This window comes from Opisthocomus hoazin, chromosome W (assembly GCF_030867145.1).
Source record: "Opisthocomus hoazin isolate bOpiHoa1 chromosome W, bOpiHoa1.hap1, whole genome shotgun sequence".
NCBI classification, from domain to species: Eukaryota; Metazoa; Chordata; class Aves; order Opisthocomiformes; family Opisthocomidae; genus Opisthocomus; species Opisthocomus hoazin.
In genome coordinates, this window is record NC_134453.1 from 45,253,631 (window position 1) to 45,278,965 (window position 25,335).

General features: G+C 43.5%; 1 long non-coding RNA gene across 1 annotated transcript; it reads right to left on the reverse strand.

The window, feature by feature from the left end:
- Positions 1–980: 980 nt before the first annotated feature.
- On the reverse strand, positions 981–19,232 carry LOC142365625 (uncharacterized). Its single transcript, XR_012766511.1, has 3 exons — positions 18,933–19,232; positions 3,884–3,970; positions 981–1,587 (listed from the first exon to the last, which is right to left on the reverse strand). It is a non-coding gene; the product is annotated as an uncharacterized LOC142365625 (long non-coding RNA).
- Between the last annotated feature and the right edge of the window lie 6,103 nt (positions 19,233–25,335).

The following is a 25,335-nucleotide window of genomic DNA, read 5'->3' on the forward strand; positions in this document are numbered from 1 at the left end:
CGATACAAATCAGCTCGGCCAGTGTGCCCTCGTTTTACATGTAACCATTCAAGTAAACGTTCCCATTCTAATTCATCACTTACAATATCAATTTTGTGTAGCCGTGCGAGGCTATCAACTTGTTGATTGAACTGGGCAGCAATAGAGGCTGATCGATCATGCCCTTTCATCCAACCAATGTGCAGTATCCTTTGTTCTCCTATTTTTAGCAATTGTTTCCAGCTGTCAGTTTGCCAGACTGGGACTCTATTTACCTGCCAGTCGTTAGCTGCCCAGTGGATAACCCACTCGGTAGCTCCTTTAAAAACAGCATATGATTCAGTGTAAATATAGTCAGCACCGTGTTGTGCAGCTAGTAAGACTGCCCTAAGCTCCCCCACTTGTGCACTTCCTTTACCTGTTTCGCTGACCCGTTCTCCCGTGGCTACTTCCAGCGCCACTGCATTATAATTCCACTCCTTGTTTCGCCTGTAGGATGACGCATCAGTGAACCACACCCCTTCGAGGTTGCTGCTTTCTGTTAGAGGAAGCGCCTCCCGAATTGGAGATGGTTTGCTTGGAGGAGTTTGGAACAGTGAAGTACTGTCTATATCTTTTTGCAGTTTAGACACTTTAGTGCTGCCCTCTGTAATAGGCATAATGTCATGGATGCTTTCCAGATATGCATACCACTTACGGACTGTGGGCTTTTGGGCAATGCCAGCAGGCAGCACCGTCCCTTTACAAATCGTGTCTAGGAGGCGGAAAGGTCCTCGAATGATTACACTCTGTTTTTTTCTTATTTGTTCCACTCGCTTTACAGCTCGTACCAAAGACAATAGTCCCTTTTCCAGGTCTGAGTATCGCGATTCAGTATCATTAAAGGACTTTGAACTGAACTCAAGTGGACGCTCAGGCCCTTCAGGTCCTCTTTGCCAAACATTACAGTGAGAACCGTGTTCACTAAATCCCCATTCCACATGAATTGGATCAGAGGGATGTACAGGACCTAGCTGCTGAAATAGTCTCAATTCTTTTACCAGTGTCTCCAGGGCATTAGAATGTTGATTTGTCCACTCCCATGATTTCTTTTTTCGCAGTGATAACTGTAAATGTAACAAATGTAACATGTAGGGGATGTTATCACTTCAGGTGGTCAGAAACAAGTCTTGGTTCTTTGTGAATAATTGGGACGGTTGCAAGACAAGGGACTCCTGAATAATCCCTTTAGGCGCCTGGGCCTTGGGAGAACAGGTATGCAAACTACAGAGATAAGGAGGCTGCAGGATAATCTGAAGACCCCTGCCGAGAGACGCCAAACAAACATGTTGGACGGAGATTACCACATATTAATGAATTCTCGGAAAAGCCATTACAATGATAAACATTTCTTGGAAATGTAATGAATATGTATGTTAACATAGCATAAATACCTAGTAACTGTGTCTCTTCGGTGCACACGTTTGGAGGAGAGATCCCCCGTGTGCCCGGCGCCGCAATACAGAATACCTGCTTAATAGTCTGCCGACTATTGAGTCTTCAATTCCGGCTTTTCACAGCATCATTTCTGGCGACCCAGGTGGGACCCGCTCTGCTCGGCTGCAGGACCTGCTGAGAACAGGACTCCCTAGGGTACCCCCGGGATTTCCCGGAGGGACTCCTCGCCTCACTCGGATCACTGCGGGAGCAGACAAGGACCATCTAAACAAGTAAAGGTATTCTTTTTTTCCTTTCTTTCTCTGTTTTGGTATGTGAGACCGGTCATTTGGAGAGTTCTCATAAGTCGTAGGAGACGTCCTACGCTGAGCGCTGTATACCAGGCTACTAGTGCCTGAGGGTGTACGTCTTGGTACGTTGGTACATGCACGGGTTAAGCTCTGCACTTCTGTAATAACGTGCTTTTGGTAGTTAGTTGTGCGTTGGTGCAGGCACGGGTTAAGCTTTGCACTTCTGTAATAACGTGCTTTTCGTAGTTGTGCGTTGGTGCAAGCACGGGTTGTGCTTTGTACTTCTGTAATAACGTACATTCGGTATGGTACGCTTAGGAAACCCGCTTAAGTTGTACTTCTGGCGATATGGATTTGTTGGTATTGAACTCGGATATCGGATATCTCGGATACTGGCTTGTTAACATACCCATCAGGCATCGTAAAACCAAAAAAAAAAACCAACCAAAAAAAACCACCTTGCACGGTGAACCTCTTTTCTCGTGACCAGAATATTAATCGTGACATTTTTGGAACGTGGTTAGAGCGGGACAGAAGGGGACGACAGGTTAAAATTGTTAAGAAGTACAGAATCAACAAAGTAAAATGGGGGACAGCAAAGCATTGGTATTTTAAAGAAAAGCCCCTTAGGATGTACTCTAGCACATTGGAAAGCTTGTGTGACTGTGTATGAAGCCTCTGTGTGAAAAACAAATAAGTCAAACAAAAAAAAAAAAAAGAGGAAAAAAAAGAAGGAAAAAAAAACCTCCTTGTACGTTTGGCACTTTCTGCTGATTTCCGGTTTTTGACTTGGGACTGTTGTATTTGAACTCTGATTCATCGGGGACGTGGTTTATGATTTCTTAAGTATCAGTGCAGGGTCTTCCCGTGGGGGAGATTTTGAGAGTCTCTCCCAGGATCTAGATGGCAACATTGGGAAAAGTAGGGGGAGACCCCTCACTCGAAAACATCTTAATAATGTATGGGGTTTGGTTTGCTTAAAGAAAATAGGCATGATTTAAGAATTGAATTGGGAATTTGGGGACTGGTTTTAAAATACTTACAAGTTGGTATATATTGTGGGGTTACAAGTTCTCTAGTTATTTGGCATTGATCGATCATTTAGGGACTCTGGTTTTGGGGTATGTATTCAATATACTGTATATATTGTTTTGAAAGAGCTCTATGTATATAAACATGTTAACTGAAGTAGTTTGCCTGTATTTATTGTTGTACTTGGGTGATACAGTTTGTAAACAGAAGGATTTTAAAAGATCGCTTCTAGGTTGTGTGTGTGTGTGTGTGTGTTGTGTTAACCGATTGGTGGAGAAGTTGAGAAGTTATTTTATTGTAACATGAGCTTCGGAGGGAGGTGATCCCCTCACAAGGAAACAATTGAATTATGATATGTTGTTAGAATTGATGCGGTTTTGTGGACAATTAAAAAGTACAGGAGACGAAAATTTTAATGCGGTATTGAAAAGAGAAAAAAAAAAAAAAAGGAAACCCCCTCTGGATTTTACAAAGGCTTGTGTAAAGTGATTAGAACAGAAAGGTATCAAGTTACAAGCTGCTTTGCTAGCTGCTGCTCTAAATGAAGAAAAAAAAAAAAAAGCAAAGTTCTTAGAAGTTAAGCAACAGAAAAACGAAATGAAAAAGAGGGGGAAACAAGGTAACTTTTTACAGTATGGACTACTAGTGGAGTGTGAATCAGAATACAATACTCCTGTGTTACCAGTAAAAAAAAAAAACAAAAAAAGGTGGAACTTATTGGGTAGTACAGGATTTAAGAGAAGTGAATAAGATTGTTAGGGGCATACACCCTGTGGTAGCAAGTATGGTTTACGGTATTGGATTTAAATGATGCATTCTTCTGTCTGCCTTTAGCCAAAGAAAGTCAGAATTTATTTGCATTTGAGTGGGAAAATCCTACCACGGGTAGAAAAACCCAGCTTGCCTGGACAGTGTTACCCCAAGGTTTTAAGAACAGCCCAACAATCTTTAGAAATCAACTAGCATGAGAACTTGAAGCATGGAACCCTCCCTCCAGAGATGGAACCCTTTTACAGTATGTAGATGCAACTGAAACAAAACCCGACTGTATACAGTGGACTATCAGTTTGTTAAACTTTTTGAGATTAAATGGGTATCAAGTCTCTCAACAGAAAACTCAGATGGTGTGGCAACGGGTAACCTACCTTGGATGCAAGTTGTCTGGAACGGAACAGAATGAAGCCATCTGCAGGACTCCCCTCCCTCAGACGGTAAAAGGGCTCAGGACCTTTCTGGGAATGACAGGTTGGTGCTGGTTATGGATTTATAATTACGGAATAATAGTGAGACCCTTATGTGAACTTTTGAAAAACAACCCCACCCGATTGATCTGGTCCAAAGAAGTTCAAAACGCATTTCAGACACTTAAGAAAAATCTAATGAAGGCCCCGGCTCTGGGCCTGCCTGATGTTACCAAACCCTTCTGGCTGTTTTCTTATGAGAGACAAGGCATAGCTATGGGGATTCCAGCTCAACAGCTGGGACCCTAGAAAAGAGCTGTGGCCTATTTTGCTAAACAGCTGGATGGAGTAAGCAAAGGATGGCCAGGATGTCTGCAAGCTGTGGCGGCGGTGGTCTTGACTATTCAGGAAGCCCGAAAATTCACCTTGGACCAAAAGATCACAGTACCGATCTCACACAGAGTATCAGCTGTACTGCAACAAAAAGGGAACTACTGGCTTTCCCCATCCCAATTTCCACGATACCAGGCCATTCTAATTGAATCAGAGAATATTAATATTGTAGTAACTAATATTACGAACCCAGCTTCTTTTCTCAGCGGATCAATCTCTGAACCATCGGTACATGACTGCTTAGAAACCATAGAGACTGTGTACTCCAGCAGACCAGATTTGAAAGAGCAACCCCTGGAAGATGCACAGGACTCCTGGTTCACGGATGGAAGCAGCATTGTCGGACAAGGTATTTGAAAGGCCAGGTATGCGGTGACAACAGCAGACGAAGTAGTTTAGTCTCAATCACTACCTGCTGGAACATCAGCTCAAAAGGCTGAAACTATTGCCCTAACTAGGGCTCTGGAGTTAACAAAAGGAAAAAGATAAATATATGGACAGATTCCAAATATGCCTTTGGAGTTGTCCACACTCATGGGACAATTTGGAAGGAGCGAGGACTACTAACTGCTCAAGGGAAGCACATTATATATGCTGAGGAAATCCTTCGACTATTAGAAGCTGTTCAACTACCAGCAAAAGTTGCCATCACGCACTGCCAAGGACACCTGAAGGGTAACACTGACCAGGAAAGAGGTAACAGGTTGGCTGACTATGAAGCTAAACAGGCAGCAGAAAGAATGCAAGAGATTTTAGCCTTAATTCCAGATAACAGAAATAGAAACCTGAGTGACCAAGAAAATGTTGAGTATTCTAAAGCTGATGAAGCATTAATAGGGGAATTAGGAGGACAAATTCCATCCCAGGGGTGGGACTACTGAAGTGATGGCAGAATTATAATCCCTGCTAAACAGATATGGGGGGTGGTTAAAGAAGAACACAATAGGACACACTGGGGAGCGGACTCCCTGTATAAATTTTTAAATCAGAAATTAATAGGGAACAACTTGTATACTACAGTCTGACAAGTAACCCAACAGTGTGAAACATGTTTAAAAATAACCCCAATACAGGTAACCGGGTACAATTAGGAAGTATTGGGAAGGGAAGTATACCGGAACAACATTGGCAAATTGATTTCTCCGAACTTCCAAGAAAAGGAGGGTACAGGTACTTATTAGTACTTACGGGTACCTTTTCAGGTTGGCCAGAAGCATTCCCCTTGTAGAACGAATAAAGCAAGGGAAGTAACTAAGGTATTATTAAATGAAATAATACGTCGATTTGGGGTACCGATAATTACCTCCTCAGATAGGGGGACACAATTTTGTGCAGAAGTAGTGCAACAGGTCAGCAAACTGTTAGGAATCAATTGGCAGTTACATGCGCCCTACAGACCACAAGCCAGTGGGCAAGTAGAAAAGATGCAAAAATATGCCAAGAAGCGAATCTATATTGGTACCAAGCATTGCCTATTGCACTACTTCGGATACGTGTAAAACCTAGGGCCAAAGAAAATTTGAGCCCTTTTGAGACACTATATGGGAGACCATATCAGGCTAAATATCAGGGGGAAGATTTGAACCAGTTGGGAAATCAGTACCTATAGAATTGTGTTATATCCTTAGGAAAACAATTAGAAAGGATTAGTAAAAATGTTTTGGGTACCAGGGCTAAAGGGGTAGATCACTCGATCCATCCATTTAGCCCTGGAGCTTGGGTTTGGGTTTATGTTAAGAGAATTTTTCAGGTGATCCACTGAGAGAGAAGTGGAATGGACCTTACCAGGTATTGCTGACCACCTTCACTGCAATCAAGATTAAAGAACAACCGGCCTGGATCCACTATTCTCGAATGAAGAAGGCTCCTAAACCAGGATGGATGGTCGAAAAGGCTGGCGGTTTGAAACAATGATTGCGGCGGTAACTTTGTTAAACCTAGGCTTTTTAGTATACTGCGATCACGACAACTCGAACTACATAACTGGACCAAGATTTGATTGTTGGATTTGTACTGCCTTACCAAAAGGTGACATGAGACTCCCTTTATATGGGGTAGGATCCACTCATGGGAATTGTGACAATCCCAGATATTGGTCAGCAATAATAGCTGCCTATGGAAAGCAAGATCCAACACTTGTTCGTGCTGACCCCCTTCCACACACACAAAAATTGTACTTGCAGGGATGGGTGGAATATTTGATCAACAAAACTACAGTAGAAGTAGGAACTTGGGATTTGAAAGGGACAGGCGTGACAAAACCCAATTAGAAACCTATAGCCCCTTGAACAGGGATTATTTTAGGAATGTACCAATTGGCTGGGTAAACTGCGAAACATTTTACGGAGCTAATCTCACAGCCACTGACGGGCCCTGTAAATATACCCGACGGGTATTGGTGGCTATGTGGTGATGGCATTAGCAGAAAGCAGCTCCCTGCGGGTTGGAAGGGAATGTGTACCATAGGTCATCTAGTCAGCCAGGACCGAATATATAATCAGTCCCAAATACCTAAAGGCATATTAAGAACATCATGGAGACGAGCCAAACGGGAAGACAACCCACTTGTAAGTAGGGGAACAAAATTTAACCTCTTGGCTCCCCAGTTTAGAGTGGTTGAAACAATTGTTCATGGGAATGATCACACTGGTCGTTTTAGGAATACTTGTTTGCATGTCTCTCAAATGTCTCCTTTGGTGTTGTCAGGATTCAGTTGAGACACACAGTGATTGGAAAAAGGAAAAAGATTAGGCACCAAATAGTATTATTTGAAAATAATACCTACAAAATAGAATAGTGAGGATTCATAGCTTTCTAGCTACAAATCCTCAAAAGAAAAGGAGGGATTGATAACTGTAAATGTAACAAATGTAACATGTAGGGGATGTTATCACTTCAGGTGGTCAGAAACAAGTCTTGGTTCTTTGTGAATAACTGGGACGGTTGCAAGACAAGGGACTCCTGAATAATCCCTTTAGGCGCCTGGGCCTTGGGAGAACAGGTATGCAAACTACAGAGATAAGGAGGCTGCAGGATAATCTGAAGACCCCTGCCAAGAGACGCCAAACAAACATGTTGGACAGACATTACCATATATTAATGAATTCTCGGAAAAGCCATTACAATGATAAACATTTCTTGGAAATGTAATGAATATGTATGTTAACATAGCATAAATACCTAGTAACTGTGTCTCTTCGGTGCACACGTTTGGAGGAGAGATCCCCCATGTGCCCGGCGCCGCAATACAGAATACCTGCTTAATAGTCTGCCGACTATTGAGTCTTCAATTCCGGCTTTTCACGGCATCAGCAGTAAATTGTAAAGGGGTCGAGCAATGATAGAAAATCCAGGGACATGTTTATGCCAGTATACTAAAGTTCCTAAAACTTGTTGCAATTCCTTAACATTAGAGGGATCCTGTCCCTGTTCTATTTTCTCCAGTGCGTCAGGAGGCATAGATAAGGCTCCTTTGATCCACCAGACCCCTAGGAATTGAACTTCCTGTGCTGGTCCCTGACACTTGGATGGGGGAATTTCCAGACCCAAGGTTGTTAATTGCAATGTCACATCCTCCATAGCCTGTTTAACAGTGTCAAATTGTTCCCCTCCAATCAAAAGATCATCTATATATTGATATATAGTAACGCCTGATGGAATAGGAATTCCACTCAGTGTTTTAGCTAAAGCATTGTGAGCAATGGTGGGGGAATGTTTACATCCCTGAGGCAGCCTGTTAAAGGTGTATGGTATCCCTTTCCAGGTAAAAGCAAATTGGGCCTTATCATGTTCCTGGAGTGGAACCATAAAAAACATATCTTTCACATCTAAAGTTGCCATCCATGTGTGAGATGCTCCCTGTATCTGAGTTACCAATTCTGCAATGCTCGGTACAGCTGCAGTTAAAGGTGTAGTGTTGGCATTTAATCGCCTGTAATCAATTGTGAGTCTCCACTGTCTGTTTGGTTTTTTTACTGGCCAGACAGGGGAATTATAGGGTGTGTACGAGTGATGATGCCTCGGTTTTCTAAGTCTCTTACCACCCCGTCAATACTCGATTGCACAGCTGCTGGTAAGGTGTACTGTTTTGTGTTTGCAATTTTTGATGGTGGTAAAGATATGGACATTTCTAATAAATTAATTTTTTTAGGCTCATTCTGTTTAATTTCTTGCCCAGCGAAACTCCAAACTGAACCATCAGGGAGTTTCCACACTCTGCCATACAACAAATCAAATCCCAAAATATTAGTGTTAGCAGCACCGACCAATACTTCAGTGCAGGTTAATCTTTGTTCACCCGGGAGCCACAGGGTAATTTTTGCTGTAGGGCATTTCCTTATGACTCCATCAATGCCTGTAACTTTTACTTTACGGCGACCAGGTTTTACATTTAAGCATGTTGCAGTCTCCTTGGTGATTACCAAAATTTGAGCACCCGTATCAATGAGAAAATTTACAAAAACCTTCTTTGGTCCCACCGGGATGGCAATGACAGGTTCGGGAGGTGTATCGGAGAGCCACTGTATAGCTAGTACCCGCCGAGGAAGGAGGCTCACAGCCCTCCCCGCGGATATGCGTTTTTTGCCTGAGGGTCTGTTAGATCAATTAGCTCCTGCTGTGGGGCGGAGCATGCAGTGTTAACAGGAGTTGCTTTGTATACTGCCGGCTGACCTGTCTTTGTTGAATTAAGCTTATGGCTTAACGACTGTACAAGAATTTTTAGGTCAGTCGTGGATATACCAATCAATAGATGCCGTGGCACCCCAATAGCTCGAGCTTTACGCCAGAGCTCGTTACGCTCTGTATCAAATTTTAATTTGCATTCGGGCTTAGCCTTAGGGCTGTGAATCTGGCGAAGTCACCGAGGTGGCGGATCAGATAACTGTGAGGATCTGATCCATCCCATCCTGCGCCCGTAGTTTACTATATCCTGTACAAATTCACTCCAAGTGATTACTTGATTTTGATCTTGGTCCTGATCCTGATCTTGCCCTCGACGTGGGCGTCGGCCTTGTCTGGGGCGAGCGACTTGAAGTCGATCTTGTATATTGGCCACATATGTTTTTAAACTGTCTGGGAGGCCTCGGATCAGTGGAGTTAATCTTGCCGGATCTATAGGGGCTAACATTGGGGATCTTCTTAACACATCCCGCTCATGCATTGCTTGTATGAAGGCAGCCTTTTGCACAGATGTCACCAAATCAGAGAACCCTGAGGTTTTTATAACAGGAGGTTCTCCTCTGTCACGAGGGTCTATGCCACCAGCCCAATAAGCAGCTCGCATAGTTAATGAGTAATTATGATTACCTGGAGTGGTAGTTAGAAATACTCCAGGACCCCAGTAGCCTCCCGCTTCTTCCTCATTTAAGAGGATTCGGTCTCCTCCTGTAAGGGAGGCTCGACATACATATTCCGTCTTGGATTCCTCCGGACGCCTGGAATATTTTCCCTGCAATTTTGCCAATTCAGCAGGAGACCATGGAATGGTTCGTACAGTAGTACGAGCCTGTTCTCCACCCTCATCGGTGGTTTCTGTTTTAATCAATGGTCGAAGAGGTATAGGTTCTGGGGCCAAATCATAATCAGAATTTTCCTCCAGTTCATCATTATCATCACTGTCCCAGATGTCTCCATCCCATGTCTCGGGATCCGCATACTGTGTTAATTTGCGGACTTGTTTAGCTGAGACCGGGCACGGTATTGGGTTTAATGAGAGATTTAATTTTTCTTCTAAATGTTTTTCTTGCCTATTGGCCCAAAACAATTGCGATTTAAGGTAACCGATTTCACCTTTTAGGGTGTCAATTTGTGTCTCCAATTTATTTTGACTTTCCTTTTCAAAAGTCAGTGAAGTTTCTAACACTTCATTTTATGATTTTAGTGCAGCATATTCTACATCTGCAATTTTTTCAGGTGGTAGGGACTCTTTAATTTCTTTCTGCGTGCAAGATAGGCAAGCCCCTAATACAGCACAAATAAATTTTTTTGCCTTTAGTGCCTTTGATCTTCTGCTCACTTAAACATTGTTTCATACGTTCTACCACTTTATCCTCATCTTTCCAGAATTTCTGGGCCCATTCAATTCCTGCTTGTGAAGGTGCACACTTATATTTTTGTAGCAGTTTATTCATGGCAATCCTGCCGACTACGCCAATTTTTTTACTGTCGTGTTAAAGGGGGGGGGGGGGGTAAGGGGAGTCTCATATTCAACTTGCCTGTCAGAGCCCTTCCAAGGACTTTCACTGAAACAGTTTCGCAAAGTTGAAACAATAGGTAATTTATTCAAGCGACAGGTATCACAGATTGGGAATTGCCGTTGATAAATGCACTGTCTACAAAAGCTGAGCTCAAAGTAATAGTTTAGCGCTTTAGTTAACAATGTGTTCCCGGGGATACGTCTGACAAAGTCAGAGGCGCGACTCTTACCAAAAAGGCGTCCCTTCTTGGGGGGGGAAGAGAGGTTCAGGCCCGTCAACCCGTCCGTCAGGTGAAGTTCTCGCTTGGCTCCTCCTCCCAAAGAGAGTTTTCAAGTGCCAACTTTTACATGTTTGGAAATCTTTTTGCGAGGTGGGACTAAGTCAATTATTGTGTATCGATTGGCTCTTGGCATGGAATGTCGTGTCGTCAGAAGCGGGACTCAGCAGTGTGACACGCCTTCGGAGCGGGCATCTTGGTATGTGATTCTGGGGGCCATCTGTGCTTTATCCAAAGCAATCTCTGAAGCAATCTCTGGCTGCGCAGCCTCCGCAGTGCCCCACAGATCACTTGGTTTACAGTGAAGGGCTATCCCCCTTTACTTTTGTCTGATAAGATAAGCACCAGTTATTTACTTCCTTTGTTGCCTCTTTGGCTCTTGATGCCTCAGTCTGTTTGTCTTTCGTCTTGCATTTGACAAGTCCAGCAAGGCCATGGGTTACATAGTGATCTAACGATGTAACTGTTACACTAATCCCTGTTTTCTCATTAAGGAATGTAGTGGAAGGACATGGGCACACGCTATCACTTAGTCGTTAGACAAAATAATTAAGTGAAATAAAAGTGGTCTTGGTTCTCAGCAAATAATTGGGATAACTGTGGGATAAAAGAGACTCCTAAATAATTCTACTCCAGACAGCTCGGCCTTGGGAGGGCAAATGCGCCAAGCTGCAGAGATAAGGAGGCACCCAGAGAGCAACAAGAGTAGAGCCAAACAACCTGAAGGACATGATGTATGTGATCCTGGAACTGAGTTTGCGCAGAAACAAATGTCAATCAGTGAACAGCGTGATGAAGAGGATGGGCCTTCATCTTGGGACCCCCGAAGACCACCCAAAGATGCTAACAGACACGCGTGAAAGATATTTACATATGCTAATTAGTTCCTAGAAATATAATGAATATTTACATGTGTGATTATATTTAACCTGAAGCAACAGGGTGTCTGGCGTGCACGTTTGGAGGAGAAATCCCCCGTGTGCCCGGCGCCACAATAAAGAATACCTGCTGAACAGTATACATTGTACTGTTAGGTTTTTCCTATCGGATCTTCGAATCAATTTGGCACCCCAGATGGGACTCTCTCTGTTCGGCTGCGGGACCCGGTAAGAACAGGACCCCCTTGGGCCCTTGGGAGCCTTTTCCCGAAGGGGCTCCTCACCTTATCTGGATCACCGCGGGAACAGACAAGTACCTACTCTTTACTACTAACGGGGTTCGAGTCCCCTAAGTCGTAATTTAATTACGCAAGAAGAGTATACTGGGCTGCTAGCGCCTTAGAGGTATACAGGGGTTCAAGTCCCCACTGTAGGGGTTTGAGTCCCCACTGGACGCAGTCTTGACTGCAGTAACTCCGGGTTAATGTTGTGTGACTGTGTGTGTGGCCTCTGTGTGAATGAGACATATAAACAAGTGTGAGTGTGGAGTTTTGACCTGCGGTTCTGTTCTCCCGCGAGGGAAGCAGCCTGTGAGAAACGAAGCGTAAGAAAATAGTGAATGTTTATTTTAAAGTAATTGTCCCATTGTTGTTATCGACGGAATACTACTAGTGATAATCATAATAGTATGTTGTATTTGTTATAAGTGTCATACAAAGTTCCGGTGTAAAATCGCGGTTCAGTAACTATTTCTCGTAGCTTCAAGTATAGAATTTTGGTTAAGTAATTAGAGCTATCGGCGTTAGAAGGATTTGTTTAGGTTGGTTTGTTAGGGTTTGCTGTACATTGATTGGGGAACAAAGAGGTGGACGTGCTGCATAATGGGAACTTCACAGAGCAAAGAGATTCTGAAGAAGAGCCCCTTGGGCTGTATTTTGCATCATTGGAAGGAGATAGGGGGACCCCCGGGAGGTAGTGTGAATAAAAGGACGTTAGTTAAGTATTGTAATCAATGGTGGCCGTTGTACAAGTTAGATGAGGAGGCAAAGTGGCCTGAGAATGGGACCCTGGATTATAATACTTTGCTATAGCTAATGTTGTTCTTGAGAAGGAAAACGGGATGAGGTCTCATATGACGATATGTTTTTCACTTTGCGAAATCACCCCGAGTGGCAAAAAGAAAGTGGTATAAATCTAGCCCCGCAGGATCCCCTTGTGTTGGCATTAGAAAGGGATAGAAAGTAAGAGCCGGGAAAACATAAGCGGTGTTGTTCTGCGTGCAGCATAGGGCAAAGGTGTCTAAAAATAAAAGGGAATCAGAAGAAATTGGAGGAGCGTATGGAGGATTTTTTGTCACCACCCCCCCCCCCCCCACCCCCCCCCCCCCGATGCTGGGTCGGCTGCGGGAACCCCCGCCCGCGCAGACAGGGACGAGTCCTCTGATGAGGGCGGAACGCCATCTAGCGGATCAGGTCCCATCACTGCTCGAACTCGTAGTAAGGTGGGACCCATCATCCAAGCCCCTTTAAGACAGGCGATGGGGCCGGGGGGGGCCGACCCTGATAAGAACACCCTTCCAAATGGAAGATATAGACAAATGGAGAGAAACTGTAAAGGAATATAGGGAAGATCCTAGCGGGGTAGCCAAGAAATTTGAATGGATAGTTAAGAATTTGGATCCGGATTGGAAAGATGTGGATTTGATGTTGGAGGCAATGACAGAGACTGAGAAAGGAATTGTGTTAAAAACAGCAAGGGATCATGTGAGGGCACAAATTAGTGCAGGTACTTTACAAGGGACCGAGGAACAACATGTTCCACTCAGAGACCTGGGGTGGGACCCTAATGATCAAACCCAGTATCGACTGTTACAGTAATACCGTATTTGGATTCAGTGTGGGCTGGAACACGGGATCCCGAAAGCAGTAAACTGGTCAGCCTTATATGAAGTAAAACAAGGTCCGACAGAGACCCCGACAGAATTCTTGGATAGATTACGAACAGCAGTGCGGAAATACACTACCATAGATCCAGCATCAGATGCAGCTAGACAGCAGCTGGTATCTCTATTTATAGGACAGGCTGATAATGATATTAGAAAGAAGCTGCAGAAACTTAAAGAACCAGATGTAAGGAATTTAGAGAAACTAGTGGAAGAGGCGTGGCAAGTGTATCGTAACAGGGATGAGAACAATAAGAGGAATTACGATCAAAGGAGACTAAAAAGCAATCAGTGCGCTCGTTGTAAGGGATTCGGACATTGGCAGAGGGAATGTCCACAGAAGAGAAAGGCACCCTGCCCCAGAATAGTTGCTGACCTACAGGATACTGAATGACGGGGACCTGGGGAATCCACCCTAGCGGATCCACTGGTTAATATAAAGCTAGGGAAACGGAATGTGGAATTTTTGGTAGACACTGGTGCGTTGTTTTCTGTTTTAAATCAACAACTGATGCCTTTGGATAAGGATTTTATAACCGTTGTGGGCGCTACAGGCCAATCGGAAAAGGCGTATTTTCTAAAACCATAAAGTACAAATTAGGTAAGCACATTGGAATACACAGATTTTTGTACATGCCTGGGGCCCCTAAGTCCCTTCTAGGACGAGACCTATTGGAGCAACTGAATGCCACAATAATTTTCAGAAAGGGACAAATAGAATTTGAAATTGAGGATACTAAATTAACCGAAATTCTGAGCCTGGCATTGATTCAAATTATAGAAAAAGGAGAAATACCTCAGGATATACTAGACCAAGTGTATCCAGGGGTAGGGGCTTCGGGAACCTCAGGCAGAGCCAAAAATGCAGATCCAATAGAGATAAAATTGAAGCCTGGAGCTCAACCAGTTAAGATCAAACAATACCCCCTTAAGCTAGAAGACCGAAGAGGAATTAAGAAAATAATTGATAGTTTTACAAATTTTGGATTGTTAATAGAATGTGAATCTGAATATAACACCCCCATTTTGCCAGTGAAGAAGTCGGATGGGAAAAGTTACAGGTTAGTACAAGATTTGAGGGCAATTAATAAAATCGTGGAAGATCTCTACCCAGTAGTAGCTAATCCCTATACCTTGTTGAATAAACTGGAAGATAGCCAGGGATGGTTTACCGTACTGGATCTAAAAGATGCCTTTTTCTGTTTACCTCTGGCCTCAAACAGTCAGAACCTATTCGCTTTTGAATGGGAAAATCCAGATTCTGGACGAAAAACCCAGTTAAGCTGGACAGTGTTACCCCAAGGTTTCAAAAATAGCCCTACCATCTTTGGAAATCAGCTAGCTCGGGATCTCGAAAAATGGAATCCTCCGACACAAAAGGGGACTTTGTTACAATATGTCGATGATCTCCTCATCGCTGCAGAAACAGAGGGGGATTGCAAAAAATGGACAGTGAGTCTTCTCAGTTTTCTGGGACTTAATGGTTATCGAGTTTCTCAACAGAAAGCTCAGATGATTCAACAACAAGTGACTTACCTTGGACTCAAAATCTCAAGAGGACAACGAGAACTGGGAAGAGAGAGGAAAGAAGCAATCTGCTGGACTCCAGAACCACAAACGGTAAAAGAATTAAGAACCTTTTTAGGAATGACAGGATGGTGTAGACTATGGATATATAATTATGGACTAATGGTAAAACCCTTGTATGAACTGTTGAAAAATAATGCCAGATACCTGATTTGCACCGGAGATGCAAAAAGGGCTTTTGAACAATTAAAAAGGGAACTTATGAGAGCCCCGGCTCTTGGACTTCCAAATGTTCTAAAACCCTTTTGGCTATTTTCTCACGAGAGACAAGGCATTGCCCTGGGAGTGCTCGCTCAACAGCTGGGGCCGCACAAGAGAGCAGCGGCATATTTCTCCAAGCAATTGGATGAGGTAAGCAAAGGATGGCCTGGGTGTCTGCGAGCTGTTGCAGCAGTTGTCCTTAACATTCAAGAAGCTCGTAAGTTCACTATGGGCCAGAAAATGACAGTCATAGTCTCACATACAGTTTCTGCAGTGTTGGAACAAAACGGGGGCCATTGGCTCTCACCATCCCGATTCCTAAAGTACCAGGCTATTTTGGTGGAACAAGATGATGTTAATATTGTGACAGCTAACATTGTAAATCCAGCATCTTTTCTTAGTAAAGATTCCGCCACTATGGAACCTCTAACACACGACTGCTTGGAGACTATTGAAACAGTCTATTCCAGCAGACCTGATTTAAAGGAGGAACCGTTGGAAAGTGCAGAGGACTCCTGGTTCACGGATGGAAGCAGCTTCATAAAAGACGGAGCTCGTAAAGCAGGGTATGCAGTAACCACCGCACACAAGGTAATCGAGGCAGAACCTTTACCTGCAGGTACGTCTGCTCAAAAGGCAGAGATAATCGCTTTAACCAGAGCCTTAGAATTGGCGAAAGGAAAGAAAATAAATATTTGGACAGACTCCAAATACGCCTTTGGGGTCGTCCATGCTCATGGAGCATTGTGGAAAGAACGAGGACTGCTTACAGCTCAAGGTAAACAGATCAAGCATGCAAAAGAAATCTTACAGCTTTTGGAAGCTATAAATCTACCAGAACAAGTGGCAATAATGCATTGCAGAGAGCATCAAAAAGGTAACACTGAACAGGAACTGGGAAATAAACTAGCAGATCAAGAGGCAAAAAGGGCAGCAGAAAGAAATTCTGTAAAAACCTTGGCACTGGTACCAGACGGTAAACTCATAGATACAGAAATGGAATTTAAATATTCAAAAGAAGATATGAAATTAGTAAAAGATTTGGGAGCAAGTGAACAAGGTAAGATGTATTTAACACCAGCTAATCGTATAGTTATACCTTCAAATCTATTATGGGAAGTAGTCAGAAAAGAACCTGTTTTTCCTAGCTCTTGTGATAGTAGGTGTATGTGTTTTGGCTTGCATAATGATTCAATGCTGCAAGTGCTGTAATCGATTATGTTGGGAATGTAAGAATGGATTGATCTGATGATTACTAAGACTTTTTCATCTAAAAGAAACAAAAGTCTTAAAGAAAAGGGGGGAATGATAGAGAGGATTGTAAGAAACGTGAAACTATAACAAAAAAACCTTAATATTTTCTAGTTTTTAGTAGTCTTTAGTACTGTAACTTGTATTTCTGCATGCATAGTGATCTAACGATGTAACTGTTACACTAATCCCTGTTTTCTCATTAAGGAATGTAGTGGAAGGACATGGGCACACGCTATCACTTAGTCGTTAGACAAAATAATTAAGTGAAATAAAAGTGGTCTTGGTTCTCAGCAAATAATTGGGATAACTGTGGGATAAAAGAGACTCCTAAATAATTCTACTCCAGACAGCTCGGCCTTGGGAGGGCAAATGCGCCAAGCTGCAGAGATAAGGAGGCACCCAGAGAGCAACAAGAGTAGAGCCAAACAACCTGAAGGACATGATGTATGTGATCCTGGAACTGAGTTTGCGCAGAAACAAATGTCAATCAGTGAACAGCGTGATGAAGAGGATGGGCCTTCATCTTGGGACCCCCGAAGACCACCCAAAGATGCTAACAGACACGCGTGAAAGATATTTACATATGCTAATTAGTTCCTAGAAATATAATGAATATTTACATGTGTGATTGTATTTAACCTGAAGCAACAGGGTGTCTGGCGCGCACGTTTGGAGGAGAAATCCCCCGTGTGCCCGGCGCCGCAATAAAGAATACCTGCTGAACAGTATACATTGTACTGTTAGGTTTTTCCTACCGGATCTTCGAATCAGTAGATTTTCAAGATAAACATGTTCAAATTCATGGACTAAACAGAATTAGAAGAAAAATGAGGATTTTTGTTTTTTATAAAGGTGCATCTAGCTTCTGTTCACCCTGAATTACCCCTGAATAGCTTACTCCCATTTTAGTCGAGAATACACTAGGATTTTGTGCAAACATAATAAAAGGGGTTTCCACTGTGGCTTTGTGCTCAGACTTCTAGATTCTTGGTAGACTAAAGCCACTCAAACTCTGCTTTTGCCCATACAGATGCTGCATTTTAAAGCGACTATTACCTTGGCTTTCTGAATGTATACAAAGAATTTTAACAATTTTTAAGGTACTGCCGGAAAACAGAAGATCAACCACACCTCATTTTCTTCCAAAAACAAATGCATCCCTGTTGTTGTTAAGAAATTCAAGGTCCCACTCAGGTATCATAGCTTAAATTCTAAGCATTGGCATCTACCTATTTCATTGTTTAACTGGCCCACCTAAAATAATCTGCTTTTCTGGTTTTGTCTTTGATTTTTACGTCCTAACTGTTAATACCTGTGCAATAGCATTTGTTACTGAACTGGCAGCCTTGCATCTGTTGAACAGCATCAAACTCATATTTACATTACAATCCTACCCACAGAGCTTTGAGTTGCTGGACACATCCATATGTGGACACATCAATACCATATGTCAAAATACAGCCTAGAGGCTTCTCCTACTCCTCCAGCTTAGGGCAGTGATCCAGAAGACAGTTAATTCCACAGCTACAAGCAGTATGGCTTCAGCAATACATCCTTTGCTGCATGCTTACCTCACCCCCTCCAAAGAAATGACCACAACAACAACAACAAAAACAAAACAAAACAAAAGAAGAAGAAAAGATCTTCCAAATGGCCAATGGTAGAAGTGCCGGCAGGGGTAAAGAATGCCTTGCAGTGTCAAACTTCGCTTACAGTGTGCTGATGTTATGATTTAGTTAAATAGAATGGGAGTATGTTAAAACTTGGGAAAATATAAGCAATTTACTTGTGTTCTGGTAGTACCAGCGAACTGCAACTTGAGATCCTGCTCTCTCATGCAAGATGAGATTCAACTGCTGTTCACAAGTACTTTGGATCTTAAAGGAGAGAGAATGGGAGATGAAAGAGGTTTAGGAGGACGATGCTGTTAGCATACATTCATGCAAGCTTGTTGTCACAAAAGTGGGATTGTTTACCCGGTGTGCAGTACGCCAATATACACACAGAGCAGAGGTATTGTCTCTATTGCATATTTGCACAGATATGGGTGCTAGGTGATAATTCCACAAAGCTAGCACACTGCTTAGCAGAGTCACAAGGACTATATGCTCTTACGAAAAGAACAAAATTACTCATTACATTCTGATTGGTTCATCACGTTACACGTTTATCTTAGAAGTATACTCTTTCCTTACTTAACTGCGCATGCTCACACGCTGGGGGGGTGCAGTCTTTTTGGTTCTGAATTGAGTCGGTGGTCGCGATCTCCCCCTGCCGCCTTTACCTTTTTCCGAGTTACACTCAATCTTTGTTAACTTTATGCTTCTTCGGCAGTCATCCAGCTTTCGGCGCCTTCTGGGCTGGATGTTCCCCTTTCATCAGTCTGTTAGCTCCTCTTCAAGGGCGCAATTGTTAGTAAGGCATGCATTGTTTATACAAAGTAGTCAGGCCTAAATTAAACAAGGTCACTATGACCTAAGCATTTCTGCCCGATACCACAGCCTGTCCAGATCTCTCTGTAGAGCCTTTCTACGCTCAAGCAGATCAACACTCCCGCCTAACTTGGTGTTGTGCCGCGCGGCATAGCCACCTCTGTGGCTTATGAAGGACTACATATCCCAGCACGCAACGGAGGACGAGGGGGCTCCTCGGAACGCCCACGGGGCACTCGTCCATCCCGTCTGCGAGAGGGGAAGCGGGAGGCAATGCGTTCTGGGGCTTGTAGTTTCGCCCGCCGTGCTGGTGCTGTTACGGTGACGAGTTGCATCTTGGGACAGCTGTTTCCGGGTTCAGAGGTATTTGCCGTGCCTGGGTTTTGCATATGCATTTATTCTGTCTTTCCTAGCTGCGTGTTTTTCGCTACCGGTAGCGTTTTGGCCTGTGTGCCCTCCCGTAGTGACGAAGGCTGACGCTATGGACGTTAGCAAGCACAAGTAGGAGCACTTGCTGGCTCTGAAAGGTACCGACAGCGCGACCCGCCGCGCCCGTGCGGGCCGCTTGTGCCGCGGCGACAACCCCCGCCCTGCCCTAGGGTCGGCCCGGCGAGGCGAGGCGAGGCGAGGCGAGGCGATCAGAGAGGGAGCCGATTCGGCGCGGGCTCCGGATTACTATCTGGTCTTGAAACACCGTGGCTGTTCTGGAGGTGAAGCCGTTTCTTTCCTCCGCTTTAGAAGGAGGTCGAGTAGAGTGGCCCGGCAGCAGCGTCTGGCTGTCGGGCGCAAGGCGGGAGATGCCCGAGGGTAAAAGGAGTCGGGGCGGCGGGGGGGAAGGGGAGCTATTGCAAGTGATAGAGGGCCCCGCACACGGGTATGCACCTTTGCTTGATAGGGCCCTCGAGGCTGTTCGATGTATTTGCGTTTTGCAAAAGGTTTTCAGTAGTTACAAGGAATTTATTTTCTTTTATAGGTTTAATTGCTTCTATGATGGGTGTTTGTTTGCTTCCTTTTAATTGTTTTTGCCCCATTAACCTGTTGCTTAATGAACAACTGCTAGGTTTATGTCCTTGATTCAAGAATCACAAACAGTGAAACTAAAAACATGGATGTCTCTTGTGTGCCTTGCAGAATTAACACAAAAATCAAAAGAGCTCTGTAAAGAAGTTATTTCTGCTGGCAGTTGGGTACCAGTAAGTTAGCAATTGAAACACTGAAAAGACTGAATCTACTTACACCTTATTTCAGTCAGTAGACATAATATTTACTTTCTTTTTAACAGTGTTTGTTTTGGAAAGAAATGTCTCTAGTGAAGTAGGAGTAATAAATAGTTAAAACTTCAATTCTGCAAGCATTCTAAATCAGTGAGACTGCTCAGATGTGTAAAGTAGTGCAGATGTTTAGATGATTTGAGTCCATTTTCTGTCCATTTACTAGTTTTACAACACTCCTAGACAGAGTTTTTATGGTGTTGTAACCAGGGTGATAGAATCAGTTGACCATAATCATGAACAGTGTTGCTATGTCCCTTGTACAGCCCGACCCACCTGGACATTAGGTCTGGGAACAGAGGGTCTGGTCTCTAAGTAACTATTAATGCTAACAATGGTAGGTAACTGTGTTTCTGTCAAGAGAAATGATGGAGTGTGGTTTTTGTGAAGCGGACTGAAGAAACTGACCAGGTTTGCCAAGTTTGCGAGCCTAATAGGTAAAAGGTAATTCCGGCAGGGGGAGATCGTGACCACCGACTCACTGGCCCCCTACTCAAGTAATACCACCTACTCAAAAAGGAACAATGGAAGAGGGTAACTGAGTCTGCGCAACAATTTACGGAAGAAGTGAGAAAAGTTTACGCCAATCGCCAAAGAGAATAATACTGAATATGCATGAATAAAATAAATATGTATATTTTTGATCTATATAAACTGCACGGAAAAGGTATGAGGTATGCCCATTCGGCGGAATTATCCCCCGTGCATCCAGCGCTGCAATAAAGAATGCCTGCCTTTTAACACTACATTGGTGTTACAAGCTTTTATTCCCGGATTTTCAGTGACAGTGTCTGCATGTCACAGTAAAGTTTGTTAACCATAATTCAAAGATCAAAAAGCCCTTTTCCGTATATGTGCACACACAAAGTAACAAAGCCAAAACCCTCAGTACATGAAGCGCTGTCAGCTTCCATTGCAAATGCATTTTGATAGTAATTAATTCAAAGCAAAAAGTTTTGTAATGAATTTGGTGCAGTGTCCAGGCTGTAGATTTTGCAAATAAGAATGAGAAAGGTATCAGGGTTTCTTTGCATTGTGTTCACTTTAAACAAAATCTTGACAGTGTAATGATTAAGCAATCCTAGGTTTTATTGATTTTCATATTGTTGTATGTTGCTGATCTCTGGCAGGGAGCCTGAAATGGTTGCAAATGTGTTAGGGAGGAAAAAAAAAACAACACCCAGGAGAGCAAGAGAGGGCATGTTATGTTATGTTTCACAGTAGTGTTTGTAGTTCTTTTTTTCCCCCCTGAATTTAATGTAATCTTTGTATGAAAGAAAGCAATGCTGGGGCAGGGGAAGAGTGTGAGGAGTCCTCCCCCTGAGGAGGAAGGAGCAGCAGAGACAACATGTGATGAACTGACTGCAACCCCCATTCCTCATCCCCCTGTGCCGCTCAGGGGGAGGAGGTAGAGAAATGGGAGTGAAGCTGAGCCCGGGAAGAAGGGAGGGTTGGGGGGAAGGTGTTTTAAGATCTGGATTTATTTCTCACTATCCTACTCTGATTTGATTGGTGATGAATTAAACTCCCTTTTCTCCCCAAGTTCAGTCTGGTTTGTCTGTGACAGTAGTTGGTGAGTGGTCTCTCCCTGTCCTTGTCTCGACCCTCGAGCCTTTCATCATATTTCCTCTCCCCTGTCCAGCTGAGGAGGGGGAGTGATAGAGTGCCTTTGGTGGGCACCTGACATTTATCCAGGCCAAACCAAAACAGTATCACAGCATCCAGGATCCCCTCAAGGGCGTTAATATCCTCCTGTTACTTCATAGTCAATAAACAAAATTGTGCTTTCCAGGCAGTTTCTTTTGGTGGATGTAACTGTGTCGATTTATCAGAAAAGGTTATTTGTGTTCTTAATTTACAAAGTAAATCTCACCCTAAAAGAGAAACGGGGCACTCTGTCATATAGAGAAACTCATGATATACCACTTTTACAGGCTCGATCTTTGTTAACTTCATGCTTCTTTGGCATTCGTCCAGCTTTCGGTGCCTTCTGAGCTGGATGTTCCCCTTTTCTCAGTCTCTTAGCTCCTCTTCAAGGGCGTAATTTTTAGCAAGGCATGCATTGTTTATACAAAGTAGTCAGGCCTAAAATTAAACAAGGTCACTATGACCTAAGCATTTCTTCCCTATATCATTACAATCTAAGCTTTACTGTGCCCTAAATACTTCTGCCTGATATCAAGCTGACAGTTACATCCTCAGGAACAAAATTTCTCTCTCTCGATATATGGTCCAATATGCTAATAATAACATTTTAGAGTGAGTTTTTTATTTACAGGAATCCCAGGAAAGAGAAACTTTTGCTATTACATGTAAACTTAACACTTGTTATTAAGAAATTGGCACAATGCATATCTTAATATTGAACAAGTGGCAGGGAATCCTGTATCTGGGTTTCTGAAGTATTGTAATAAGTTATCAACAGAAGTTTTTGTTTGGCACCACTTCAGAGGATGTAAACTTTCTTTGAAATTTTCAGTTTAGAAGGGGAGTTAGAATGTTAATTATTCTGAATTTAATTGAAAATCTTTGAAATCTTTTATCTTGTTTCCAACATTCCTGAAACAATGTAGGAATGATAATGTGCATTATTTTTGGAAGTTGATAAAAGCGGTAGGATTTTTATTACTTTGTGATTGTTGCATCCTGGATGCAAGCATGTTTCAGCAAAATGTTTAAAGAACTAATAGTTATTGAATTAGCTCCTCAGGTTATATGGTTTTGATGTAATGTTCCAATGACTGTGTCAGCGTTAGCAATTTTTATTGGAGAAACCCTATGTTGTGTTTGGTTCTAAAGTACTGCTTAGTAGAATGCATCCCACCCTGTTGACATGCGGAAAGCAGACTCCACAATCTGTAAGATGTAGTTGTGATATAAAATGGAAAAAAGCAGACAACTTCAGTTTCCCCATAGCACTTCCCTTTTAACATGTGACTTCAAAAACTGCTATATCTATCAGTACTATTTCAGGAAGGGGCAATCACCTCCCTAGTCCTGCTGGCCACACTATTCCTGATACAAGCCAGGATGCTGTTGGCCTTCTTGGCCACCTGGGCACACTGCTGGCTTATGTTCAGCTGGCTGTCGACCAGCACCCCAAGGTCCTTTTTCGTTGGGCAGCTTTCCAGCCATTCCTCCCCAAGCCTGTAGCATTGCATGGGGTTGTTGTGACCAAAGGGCAGGACCCGGCATTTGGCCTTGTTGAACCTCATACAGTTGGCCTCGGCCCACTGATCCAGCATGTCCAGATCCCTCTGCAGAGCCTTCCTACCCTCAAGCAGATCCACACTCCCTCCCAACTTGGTGTCATCTGCAGACTTACTGAGGGAGCACACAGTCCCCTCATCCAGATCATTGATAAAGATGTTAAACAAGACTGGACCCAAAGCATAGCCCTGGGGAACACCACTCGTGACCAGCTGCCAGCTGGATTTAATTCCATTCACCACCACTCTCTGGGCTCAGCCATTCAGCCAGTTCTTTATCCAGTGAAGAGTACACCCATCCAAACCATGGGCAGCTAGTTTCTCCGTAAGGATGCTGTGGCAGACAGTGTCACAGACCTTACTAAAGTCCAGGTAGATGACATCCACAGCCTTTCCCTAAAGGATTGGGAGCGAGCTAGGCATCTGGTAGTGAGAAAATTGCACTGTGTATTCCTTGCTTTGTATATTCCTTTTATCAGTATTATTGTTGTTACTGTTCTCTTCTTTAGCTGTTCTGTTTAACTGTCTTTATCCCAACAGAGAAGTTTTGCGTTTTTCTTCCGATTCTCCTCTCTACCCCACCAGGGAGGAGGACTGAGAGAGCGGCCACGTGGTTCTTTGTTGCCAGCCAGGTCTAAACCACGACAGTCTTTTTTGGCACCCAACGTGGGATATGAAGGGTTGGGATAATGTCAGGACTGACCAGAGTGTGTTAAAACAACTTTCTTGTAATTTGTTACATGCATTTATTATATTAGTTAAGTATTTGTTGGTCGCAATGTTGTTTTCTTTGGTCACATGGTTGTGTTATGTAAATCCTTACTTGCTGCATGTATTCCCTATATATGGTGATGTTTATCATCTCTGGGAAAGGATCAGGATTATCATTTTGCTGTACTGTGTAGTATTGACTTATGATGTGATAACATCACTGGCTATGAGGTTAGGCTGGTATTTGTATGCAGCATTGCAGTCATTTCCATACTTCGGATGCTATCTTTCAGAATTTATTAATAATCAAACCCAATCTATGGGGAAAACTGGAGGGGATACTTTCCTCCACTCTCTCACCCCTCCTTTCTCCTTCAGGCTAGTCATAACAGCTTTTGAGAATTTTGAATATCCTTGGGGTGTTCAAGCCAGCATGTTTCTATTGTTATGTCCCCTGAATGGGTTTCAGGTCTTATTTAGGGTTAAACAACTAGTTAAAAACATCGTGCAGAGACCTGCCCCGGGGCTGGATAGCTATGAGTGGCTGGGTGTGTGGAATAGCATGGGCAAATGCCTAGGACGGTGGGCACCCCTGGTGTTTTGGAACTTCACCCCTGAGCAAGTGCAGAATCCTGACAAACTGGTAGAATATTTGGAAGAAGTGTGCTGCCACTCTGGGAATTCCAGGGAGACCTAAATTATTGCAATATGCTGGGGCCTGGCCCATGCCTACCGAGCCCTGTTCAGCACTATTCAATGCTCTCAAGGGAAACGGGGAAAACAAAGCGACAGGCACTGCAGCTGCCCCAGCCCCCACAACAGGCTCTGCGGCTACTCCAGCCCTCGAGGCTACCCCAACCCCCACAACAGGCCCCATGGCTGCCCTGGCCAGTGTGGTGGGCACTGCAGCTACTCAAACCCCGGCGACAAGCACTGTGGCTAAACCAGAAAACCAATCCATGGCAGTTACAGTTGCCCCTATACAAAAAAAGAAATACACCAGAAAATCAGTTCGCCTGATAAGGGATGACAATGAACCAGGGCCATCACAAGAGCAGGAGAAG